The following is a 13,137-nucleotide window of genomic DNA, read 5'->3' on the forward strand; positions in this document are numbered from 1 at the left end:
GAAGAGTCTTGCATTAGCCTTTTTGATGACTGACATAGCCATGTCTTCAAAAGATAAGCAGTTAGTATAGTTGCAATAGTTGCAACAAGTTACTTAACTGAACTTTAAGCTACAATGGGGACTATTTGTAAAGGAGTTCCCATTGTAATTATAAGTTCAGTAAAGTACCTAAAGGAGAGTGAAGCATTATTCTTGCAAGGTGCGTGAAAACTGTTTTATGGTGACATTTGAAGCGAGAAATAATTAATGGTGACATTTGAAGCGAGAAATAATTAATGGTGACATTTGAAGCGAGAAATAATTAATAAGCGTTCTAAATATTGCCACAAGACAAGGTTTCCATGATGCTACAGACGACAGTCTTCAACAAGGGAGGTAATTACAATGTGGTGACCATTAAAAAGGAGTTCCATACGGGCATTTTATCTTCGCCCGTGGACAAGATAAGAATTTCTAGCATGGTTAAATTATTGGATCTACTTACCTGAGGTGGGAGAAAAGTTTTTCTGAGGCTGCCAGCTTTTGAACAGATGATAATGGTATGCATTATAATATCACTAGTTACAGTTTTGCAGAGTTTACACGTGTATTCGGGTTGAAATTGTCTGTAAACTAAGATCTTGGTTGCAGTTATGGCGTGAATGATTTCCGTGCGTGACTGTGCATTCAACCAAAGAATGGTTGGGGCAATAGACTCATGGACGCTTTGGAACCTTCGGAGGTCCTCGTCAGAGTTTGTTCTTCTTCGCAACTGTGTTTTGTGATACAGTGATAATGTTCGATTGACTATTTGTTTCCATTTACTTTTACTTGGGAATATGGATGTTTTAAGGTACACACTCAAAGACCCAATTAGTTCGTATTTTTGCAAAAGTGAAATTATATCCGGAATGTAGCCTGTCTGGTGTTTAAATCCCTTTGTGACGTATAGGTTCAGTCTATAGTTGAATACCTGTCGAGTTAGCAATGAGGTGGACATAGTACAATGTTTTTGCAGGAACATGAGTTTACGTTTATGGATGTCGTATTCCATTGTGTACCAGCCTAGCATGCTTAGGGCCATACCCGTGGGTGTCGATGTCGGTAAATGTTGAATTCGTTTAGCTACTAGGTGTTTGAATCTTTCTAATCGCAGCATTGATGTAGCGGAATAGAGGCTATTGTCAAAGGGTTAACATCGCCATCGGATTTTTCAATTTATAGTACACTGAAAAGGGAGGAGTATGCTTTTCGTAGATGATTGTAAATAGTTTCACTGCAACTTAAAGTATACCTCAAGTTCACACCGAGGTGTTCAGCAGAGTGTACATTGACCAGTGTTTGTTGCCCTAAGGGTACTGTTGTTTCACGAGGAATGTTTTTCTGGAATATAACGAGTTGGCATTTACTGAAATTAAATTCATAGCCCCATTTGTTGGCGTATTCAAGGACAACAGCGAGTTGATTTTCAAGAGACACTTTGTTCGGGCAAAGTATAGTAAGATCATCGGCGAGGGTGGGGTTCCTACAGGGGATATCATGCAGTGTTAAACCATGGCCATTATTTTCAAGGATGTTCAGTATTTCATCAATGAAGAGATGTTGACTCCATGTTGATAATATTCCGCCTTGCCGTACATTTTGAAGAACATGAAAGGTTTCGGATAGGACTCCATTTGCAAGAACACATCCTTTAAGAGATGAATACATATTAACCATCAGTCTCAGGAAAATGCCTTTTAGACCAAGTGATTTCATTTTCATAATTATGGCACTGTGCCGAACGGAATCAAATGCACCCTTGGTGTCCAGTAGAGCACAGTATACACTTGATGCGAGCCCCAGTCTATTCGCAACTGCTTTTTGTATGTTGAACGATGTTGTTACGGGCCCGATATTCTTTTGGTATGCATTTTGTTGTTTATTAGGAAAGTCGATGCCATTGTCAGCACACCATGTATTCAAACGGCTATGAATAACATTTTCAAATAGCTTGTATAGCATCGGCAATAGAGAAATAGGTCTGTAGCTACTTGGGGAGGACCTTGGTTTTCCCTCTTTGTGAACTGGGATAATGATACCAAGTTTGCATTCTTCCGGAACGTATGCACATTTGATCATTAGCGTGAATAGTCGTGCAATATATGCCCGCAGAGTTTTACCGCCGTATATTATGTGCTCCTGCGTTACTTTGTCATATCCATGGGCTTTTCTCATCTTCATTTTTCTGATAGCATTATTTAACTCTTCGATCTGTACGTTTTCTGTTAAATTTGGGTCGAACTCATAGTCATTCGATTGCATGATTGCATTAACATCAAAATCTAATTTGTTCAGAAATTCGTTGTCGAAATGTGGTGCACTCTTAGGTTTGAAGGTTTGTGAGTAGTAGTCACGAAAAGCATTTGATATTTGGTGTGGGTGCCTCAATGAGGAACCATTTATAGCTAGCTCATTTATTGGATTCGATCTACAAGAAGGTTTCGTCTTTACTAAATACCAAAATAGACGCATGTTGCACTCCGCAGCCTCGTTTAAGTCATTTTAAAACTGATCATTGCAATTGTATATAGCAGCTTTATGTGTGTTGATGAATGCTCGTTTTGCTGATGTGTAACTGATATATAATGGATTATCACGCTCTCTGGGTTTTCCTGCAGAACACCATTTTTTTCATGACGGTAAAGTTGGAAGGTAGTTGGTAGTTGGTAGTTGGGGATTCGAATAATCAACTACTTACCAGTTGCCAGTTGGGGATTCGAATATTCAACTACCTGCTTGTTGCCAGTTGGGAATTCGACAAACACTGTTTTAATTCATTTTTATTGGTATATTCGCCAGTCGGATATTCGACCATTTCCAGTCGATTATTCGCGAATGTTCAACTGCAAACCAGTCAGTAGTTGGGGATTCAGTTTATGTCTATATGTATGGTTTTAAATTTCACATATGGAAAAAATAATCGCCAAATGTTTCTTTATGCTTGTACATATTATGTATCTTTGCGACAAACACTGTTTTAATGTACTTTTATTCGTATATTCGCCAGTCGGATATTCGACCATTTCCAGTCGATTATTCGCGAATGTTCAACTGCAAACTAGTCAGTAGTTGGGGATTCAGATTATGTCTATATGATTGGTTTCTTTCTTGTATTACAATTGTGAGGGCTTTTTTGAGAAATCGGGGAATGCAGTGCCATATTAATATGCTTAATCTTCGCACGTATTTCGGTTATTTTGTAGACATATTGTTTATGGAGTTATAAGATTCTCCTATCAAACACATGCTTGTTTACAAACGCATGTAGAATATTGTCACCAATTTCCAGCTGAATTTCACTCAAGAAGCTTACATTTAAGTTAAACCAGTATTATCGAGTGCTTTTATTTTGTCGGGAATAAAAATGACCGCCTGTTTACCGGAATAAGCATGTTTATACTCGTTTTCTGGGATGAGCTGGAGCCAAAAGCCAGGGAGCTGGAGCTAAAGCGTGGAGGCTGAGCCAATACGCTGTATAATAATGCCCTCAACTCGGCATATTTGGAATAGTTGAGGTTCTGTATTTATAGCTAGTATTAAGCTATTGTTGTGTTTTTTTTTAAATATATAATTATTTATGAATATTTAATGCAATTCATCTGATAATGGGCGTTGCAATCTCAGAAATGTCGATGAAGCAAAACAATCCTTTCACAACATCTATATAATTATACGGTTACTGTTTCTTAACCAGTTTTTTACTCCAATTTACGATTTATATTAGAAGTATATCATTAACGTTTTTTACTGTTTCTCTCCTGCACAATTAGCTATTTGTACTTAAGTTTTCTTTCGACAAATACTCATACCCAAGTGCAAAATCGTATTAAGTCAATGTTAATAACTTTTCTAAAACCAATTTTCTTCTGTGCTCACGTGGGTAGTTGTGTTATCGCTAATGTCGACAATTACGTTTAAGTCATAGTCGCGAACTGCACTTTTTTTTACTCACATGCACACACTTTATTTGAGTCCATGCCCATGCATTTTATATTAGCAAAATTGTATGCATATTTGACTATTTTACTGAAACATAATTTTATTTAGTTGCTTACGTTTGCTGGGGTCATTGAGGCAGTAGCCTGGCACGGGAAATCGCCTGGCACAGGGTTGGTTGGGTTGGTAGCCTAATCACAGCAACAACAACACTTATGTACATTACTGCTTTTAACAACCTCAGTCAAACAGTTATCTTACGACAATATAATAATTTCTGTAACAATAACATATTCAGATTGTGAGACAAAAACCATGCTTAGTTAAAATTTTAATAAATAAAAACTATATAGTTTTAACATCATGAAACATGTTCAGGAAATATATCACGAGCATGAATTAGTGCATAAATGTATTTATGTTGATAAATCGTCTCATGGTTTGTTTGTGTTGTTGTATATTTTTTGTATGATCGTTTCATTTTTTATATTTAAGTAACCTTGGATAGATATAGAGAGTATTTATCTTACACTGTCAGTGTATTCAGCCATAAGAGTTATTTCAGTTACTCATTAATAGGAGGGCGCCGACTATATTTGATATTTTCAAAACATATACCTTTAACTTACGGACCAGGGGTGAGTTTTAATAAAGATTTTTAGCTAAAATTGAAATTATCTTAGTGTCATAGAATCATTATTTTGTTACATATTTGAGTGAATTGAACTCGAGTCAGCATTGAAAATGAACACCAAGTTAAGAAAATCAAAAAAATCGATGTACATGTATTGTTAATTTTTATACAGGTTTAAGATAATTGAAGTTACGACTGAAATCCTTTATTGAAACAGGTCCCAGAACTTTCAAAATTGCAAGTGTGATTTTGAAAAATTTCTACGCATTTTTGTTTTATTTTGGCTGAAACAAAAGGATGCTAAATTATTCAAACATAATTTCACTCAACTCAACTGATCTTTATTCTTCCATGGATTGTGATAAATAATGTAGAAAAAATGATTAATAATGACTATAATAAAAATTAAACACATGTTTCAAGCTTTAAACTTTACAAATCTCATTCACATACACATTTACTAGATATATAATGGTCTAAAGAAGTTTTAACGCAATGCAAGAAATAAATGCCAGCGATTTCCACCGCCCATAAACAGCACTGTGACGTCTGCAATGATAAACTGGAGGGAGAAAAGTGAGGAAAGTTACGGGTACAAGAGGGGGAAGAGAGAGGAAAGTTGAGGGGTAGAAGAGGGGGAGATAGAGGGGAATTTTATGGGTAGAAGAGGGGGAAAGAGAGGGGAGTTGAGGGGAAAGGTGGGGGGAATTTAAGGGTAGAAGAGGGGGAGAGAGAGGAGGTAGAAGATGGTAAGAGGGAGGGGAGTTGAGGGTAAGAAGAGGGGTAGAAGAGGGAAGAGAGGGGAGTTGAAGGGTAGAAGAGGATTAAGAGATGTATAGGGGTAGAAGAAAGGGAGATGAAAGCAGAGTTTAATGATAGTCAGATAAATGAGACTTAAGAGGGAGGGTGCGAGGAGGGAATGAGGTCGAGAATAGGTTTAAGAGAGACATAAAAGGATTAGTAAAACTGAAAAGTGTTGGTAAAGGAGGCAGAAATGAAAACGACTTAAAAAAAGTGGAAAAAGTACAGATCTCGTAGAGTGCGCGACCACATACGCATGTACGATGCTGGCTCTAAGAGCCAGTGGGAAAGACAGAAGAGAGGAGACAGATCTCGTACCATGCACGACCACACGTACGAGCGGTGGCTCTGAGAGCCGGGTCGAGAACCAGCACCGCTAGTTCCCGTACAAATTCATCCAAGGTTTGAAACCCTGGGGTATTGGTATAATACAAAACTTGGAGGTTTATATGGCAAATTTATATCACACTTACCGTGGAAATGTTATTTATATAAATTCTAGCGGTGGTACGAGAAAACCCAACATGTTATAATATCATATTTTAATAGCACTATTCTGGAATGACATTTTTTTTTAAATCAGTTAAATGCCACATTTAAGCGATTTAGTATTATTTTTCTGCTTCCGTTTATTGCTATTCAGTTTATTTATATTATTATCAAATTTTCTATAAATAAATGTATTATTTTAATAACAATGCGTACAGTGCAACTGTAGCGCGTTTGACCATCACAATGAAAGGTGCGAAAAAATGGCCATGAATGGAAAAATGTTTCTAACTAAATTTGCATTTAGGCAGTACATGTAAGATTAAAATACGAATAGTGCTGAAATAGTGCTGAAATAGTGTCATATACAGACAGAAATGGAGGCACAAGGCCACCGCATGAACTACATGCGGCAGATATCGCCACTTAAAGCTGCACTCTCACAGTTTTATAATTTTTACAACTTTTTTTTTGTCTTGGAAAGAGCAAATTTTTGCGTAAATATCTTCAAACCAATGATAAAAGATTGCTGAAAAAAAAAATCAAATCGCAGATTTTCATAGGGTGCGTTTGTGCGGCTTTGTGTTCCGGTGAATTATTTCAACACTGGAAAATTAGACACTATTGACAGGGTCATTTCACTGAGCAGTGTGTGTCCATTTATATATGTGTGCAATGATTATGAAAGTTTATAATCATGACTTTATGATTATATTCATTTCTTATGTCGTTTCGTTGAGAAATAACGTACCGTTGTGTCAGACCTGTTATGATCTGTGATTAAGCACTGTGTGTGCGAAATCAGTAGCATATGCTTGATTGACTGCTGTTTAATTCTAAAATTAAATCGTTTTTTCTTTTACAAATATTTTATCATTATACTAGCCTGATTATCATTTTAAAATTTAAATGCATGTTTGTTTTCTTTCTCCGTAAAATCCAACATGGCTGCCGTTTTATTCAGAGAATATAGACGATAAAGCTGACATCACAGTTTAGGATGGGACCCTGATTCTATTTACGAAGATTTAGTGGGCTGCAACACGATCTGAATATTTTGGTAACTTAAATATCGGTCATATACATGTCATTTTAGCAACAATTAATGTTCAATTTGTCGTATTGTTTAAAATTCGAACATCATTTCATAAATAACGTTTGTACGGTGGATGCTTCGACAATGTATAATTTGGAAACTCTTTTTCGGGCGGATTTACAATTCACTTTTCATAAGGAAATTATTTGGCTTTTGATAATGGCGCGGAGTAAAATATTCATTTGAATTGGTACCTAACTATTGCATTGAATTTGAAAATAAAAATAAAAAGATAATTCAATGTTCATTGATAAAAAACACTGCCGAAAAAAATTAAACAAGATCAACCATAATTTATGCACACTGCCTGCATGGGTTTGAGAACTACTTGGCCTCGAACTGACATTCTGAAGTGACTCATCACGAGTTTTGAGGCATTTTCAGCCTGCTCAAAAGTCCATGTAGTCATTAAAAAAGCGACAAAGCCGCAAAAATGTTATGTCGATCTGCCGATGCGATTTCCGAGATCTTTTCGCTAATTATTTTATGTCAATAGCGGCCATTTTCTTTGCGAGCGTATGGCTGATGGCCTTGAAGTTGACCTTGTCAGGAAAATGACCGTATCATACAAAATTTTGAAGTGGATTTAATTTGAAAATAAAATTATGGTTTTAGTCATTATGTGATTACTAGTATTCGGAATGGAATTGAATTTTCTATACACAGAAGAATAAAAAACTTAAATATTTTTGTGTGTAGTGCTGTTTAAACGGGAACACATCGAAAATTGGAATTTACTGTACAGTTTCAGACTACAGAAAAGGTAAAGAATGGGACATTGAATTATGCTTGTTTGTCCAAACACAATATAGTTATACCAACATATCCCATACCACTTTAAAGGGAATCGACTCCACTTTTCATGTCACCCACTTAAAAATGGATTGTTTCTTCGTTGATTAAGCAGTTTGAAAAAATTGGTTTCTATCGTGAAATCCGGTAAGTTTGAGTTACATACCTTGTTTTTTTCTTGTATATCAAACGCATTTAATATATTCATATGTGTTTTTATCTCATTATATGTACCCAACATGATTTGAATGAACATTTTAGAGACAAACAATGATTCAGACGCCTGTGTATTAGACCTGCCGTCCACTAAGACCCCGAAGGATTCGCGAAAGCGGATACGCAAAATCGGGATATTTCTTCATGACTGCGATGTTCTGGAACCCTTCCGTGTCCGTCCTCAACACGTCTGGAAACCTTCCCGGCACTTCGGGTCGAATCGGGATAGATAAAAACTACGACATGCAAATTTAAAAAGTTTTAAAACTGGACACCCAATGTTTTATTCGGGACGGCTTCTGGATCTTCGACAAATCATTGGTAATCACTCGGGACGTTCGGAAATCCATCGTCAGTTACTCGTTATCTTCGGAAAGCATTTCGCGAGGCCTTGTTATCTTTTTTTCGAATATTATTTAAAATTAGTTTTTACTGGCGCCCACGAAATGTCGATAAGATAAAGGTACATTCGTCATTTTGCATATATAATTATATACATCCGAAATTGCCGATGGATGAGCACTTATTTATTCCCTGCAAGATAGCAATGTACTCACGTGTTGTCACGTTTTGAATGTACTTTATGAAATTGACATAAAGGCCTAGTTTAAGCCAGACCTCTGATCTGTACATCCTGCTGTGCAGTTATGGAGGTTTTATTATAGAAATGGACAATACATTTTGTCCTTAGGTTGGTGTTGTTGTTTTCAAATAATAATAATATTCTTATTATCACAATTCCTGAGAATAAGAATAAGAGTTATGTTATATATTTGATTGCGCTTTATTGAAATGAAATAATGTACTTTTCATAAACCATACAATAAGAGAAATAAGAAGTAGCGCGTTGTTGCGCGTGACTCATCTTACATGAAGGTGTAATATGCGTTTTTCCAGCACTGGTCAAATGACCGGAAACACACCTCCGGTATGCAAGAATACCTTTCTCATAACCGGACACACATGATAGATACGTATAGTTCTATGGTAAAATTAACAGCACCTAGCCGTTTGTTTCCGAAATAGTTTTCAGTAAGGTTAAGGTAGTTCGCGTAGAGTTTTGTTTCCGCAAGTAGTATGCATAACCTGCATAATGTTCAATGAATGCTAAACATAGCAACTTTTGTATTCATTCCAAAAGCGTTAACTTTTTATATTACTTCAAGCGCAAAACATACTCGATAGCCCCACCACTACTCGACAGCGCCACCACTAGGGCAACAGCGCCACCACTTTTATAAATATGTGCATTTTTCCTTTTTATGTAGCGCTTATCAGTTGTGTTGTGTTCCGGCGTAGGTACTATACACAACAGTTATGTTTGCATGCGTGAGAATGTTCTTGCGGGGTGTGTAAGCACCGAAATGTACTTGCTATGCAATCAGATCTCAAAATATGCATAAGTCAGATTCGGGAGAAATGCTCCTGGCACCACAGTTTGCATAATATTGAAACGAAATAGTAAACAGCCTACAGTAGAAGTGTTCTTACACGGTAACACATTCTCCAATTTTCAAAATATGTCCGTTAAATGAAATTATCAAATAAAATATAAATCATACTCACGTTCATGTAAACATAGGGCACAGCTCCACCACGGAAGTGTCGACAGCTCTTTTTCTTTGCACCACCGTAAAGTGGTGGAGCTGGCGTTTAGAGGCCATGTAAATGGCCCTGAGCCAATAAACAAATATAGAACGGAATAGAACAGACAGTTTATTCGACTTATACTTACTTACTTACTTATAGTTTTATATATAAACATGTAACGTATCTAAACATAGTTTTATAAAATAGAATGTAATGAAGGCAAAAAGTTTATGTAAAATGAATACAAAATAATTATTATGTTAACTTCGGCAGTGAGGAAAAGTTTCACAACTACTTTATTAACTTAAATTATTTATCAGTGAGTTGCGCATAACAAATGCTTCTTTTATATATTTACAAACATTCCTTTTATCACATGATACCAATAATTGATGGAATTTAAATACAGATGAATTAACATAGCAGAATCGTTTTACATAAGTTTTACGACGATAACATGGACAAATACATATACAGGAAACCATTTTGTGGCGATTCGATTGGTTAACGGTTACCGGTTTATGAAATTGTCGATGATAGGCGTAATGACGACGTTTGGATCCTCATACCTTAATAAAACTAAATAATTGAAGAAAAAACAACATGAACTTATAAATTTGTAAACGATGTATTAAAGATTCACAAATACTCCCAAAAAGGATTTACCACAATTAATAATTTTATTTTAGTTTTTCAAAAAGGATTAATAAATGTCAATAACAATGGTTCTTATGAAGGATACAAAGTTTAATTTGAAAGAAATGAGCATAAACCACGGTATTTCTGCCTTATGAGACTGTAGTATACCACAGTAAGGCCAGAGTTTTTATATCTTTAGATTTACGGGAGCGCCGTACCTAAATATTGCAAAACCCAAATAAAAATAAAATTCATTTTCGTAGTTTTATTTTTATTTTTTCCGACGAACGTTGCTCCAATGTTAAGAAAAAAAATAAAAATTAGTGTTCTATAACCTATATCTCAGAACCAACTGGTGTACCAATTGTCATTCATTATCGGTCTTTTTACTGCACAAACCACGTAAACCAGTCGGAAATACGCGGGTAAACAGAACAGGTACCCGTTACCATAACAACGTTCTGTCAAAAGTGAAAGTATTTTTTGTCATATACCCCTTATTTCTCACAATTTCTGCAGCTATATAGAAATGTTTACTACAAAAACGTTCCGATGTTTATGTTTCATTATTTAAATCAAACCGTGGTGAACTGAGAGCGTGTTTATTGTGATTTTTTTTGTAGATTCAGTATGTTGTTCGCGTTTCGTGGAATGATTGCGAAACTTCCGGTCAAAATAAGGAGACAGAAATTTGTGGGTTGTATTGTCTATAAAAAGTCGTTGGCGCACGTCGTATATTAACAAGGATGAATTGGATTACAGCGCAAAAATGTATAGCTTCTGACAAACACAAACTGCAAAATGATATCGTGTTCATCATAGTCAAAATGGATATTTTTTTTTCTGAATTTGACTCTGGGGAGCATTGAACACACTGCTTCACGATCACATATTTGAAGAGAAAAACACAAGGTATCGTGATATTCGTAGTTGTTAATTAGTTTAATAATGATTTAGAATTTAAATCGTTATAGAATACTGAAAATGATGTAATAATAACATAGTGTGTGTTTCCGATAAAACAGAAAAAATCTGAACATGAGATATCTAGCAGTCAGTGCAAGAAGTCAAACTTATCCGTTGCTTATTGCCAACGGGCATAGCTGGAATTAGAAGGAAATTTTTCAGGACTGATTCTAAAATCAGTTCTTAGACCTGTTTTTTTTTGAAACATATAACACTTGTAAAATTTATCTTAATGCTCCCGAATTTTCTTTGGTGAAGTACATAAAATGTAGATTTTGACTGTCTGTGTATCCGTAAGCCCTGTCAAACTTTGAAGTGAAGAGGAATTTCCATCAGGGCTTCTACTTCTTTTTGGTTATATTTTCTATATAAAAACCACATCACGGTAAATTGTCACGGTGCTATTTCGTTAAAGACAGAAAAACACATTTGACCTCCTTATTATACCGTGTCTGAAACTGTGTTCAATGTTTGATTACTTCACAGTGGAAAGGATATGCTTATATTGTGGGCAAAAGGTTAGAATTGGCCATTTAAACTTCTTTATTACACTGACATGTTTCATAAAATCCATGGGTTGATAATATATGCACCTCATATGCATAGATGCATTCAAACAAATATATACAATTAATTTCAATGAGCGCCTGAACTCACAGTGTTGAGGTCAATATTTTCAGTCATTAAAGGGATCTTTTAATTATGCTTTTGAAACTTTATGGTGATCTATCACCCTTTTTTCAGCCTATGAAATAGCTGACACAAGTAAGGTGTGTTTTGTCTTCATGATATAAGAAGATTTAAAAAATAAAAAAAATCGGAGAAAAATCCGTTTTATTTTTATTTATTTCTCCTTTGGGACATTTTATGCATTTTATTTTTATTTTTATTTCCTCCTCCTTACCCAACTTTTTGAAAATTCTCCCGTAAATCTCAAGATAAAAAACTCTGGCCTAAATGTATAAGCATTCACCAATCATTTAATATTTTTTGCGCTTTCTGCTACTAAATACACGGTTCAAATCTTGTTATCAGTAATTAATATTTTCCATAAAGGCATTATTTACACATTCAAATATATTTATAATAAGTAATGTAACGATATCAAACTGAAATAATGTACATGTTGAAAACACTGAAATATTAGTTATAGTTAAACAGTCGACGACCCTCGTCCTAACTACTAACTGTCTTCTCCACAATTCTGTCTTGCCAAGGCACCGATACAGCATTGCTGACGAAAATTCCCGCTAGCGCTTGCCGGCAACAGCGTCGATGTTTTTTTCTTCCAGCTAATCGCTCAACATCTTGGACAAAACTTGGTTGTTGTCCTCAGCATCAAACTGACCGAGGTCAAGTGATAGATGTGAATCCTGATATGCATGCACTGATGATCTTGCAGACCACCTCTAGAAGTTGAAGCTTAGAGTGAACCGAGCATTGCAACGGAGCAAAATGATCTGAAGTCTGACATGAAGCACATGCCCCAGGTCACATCAGATTTACATATAGCATACATCGATTAAGGCCAAAAGGACTATGCTCAAGAGGCCAATTATGATACAAACTTGCTGAACCCAATGGATTCTTAATTGCCATGTCTTTGCCATCGAGGGCACCAAGAGTATTGAGCCTGTTCCACCTTACCAAATTGGGCCAGGCCTATGATGTAATGGGAATGGCTTCGTCCATATACGCTTGAAGCAGGGCATTATACACTTCTGGGACAAAATGGCACACCATTTCATCATCAACACAAAAGTCGTTCGCCATATGCCATGTACAAATGAACATCAGCGTCATCGCAAGCCTTCGGCCAGCAGGAAGGGCGTTACGGAACCTGGTGTCCTTTTTCTGAATGCGAGGCGTTAGACCCTAGCTGTAGTCTGTCCGTCAAACATTGTTGCGTGATCCTCAAATACTTTCCAGGAGGTGACTTCTTCATCACGGAATTGCA

The sequence above is a fragment of the Mya arenaria genome, chromosome 16, assembly GCF_026914265.1.
Source record: "Mya arenaria isolate MELC-2E11 chromosome 16, ASM2691426v1".
Classification (NCBI taxonomy): Eukaryota; Metazoa; Mollusca; class Bivalvia; order Myida; family Myidae; genus Mya; species Mya arenaria.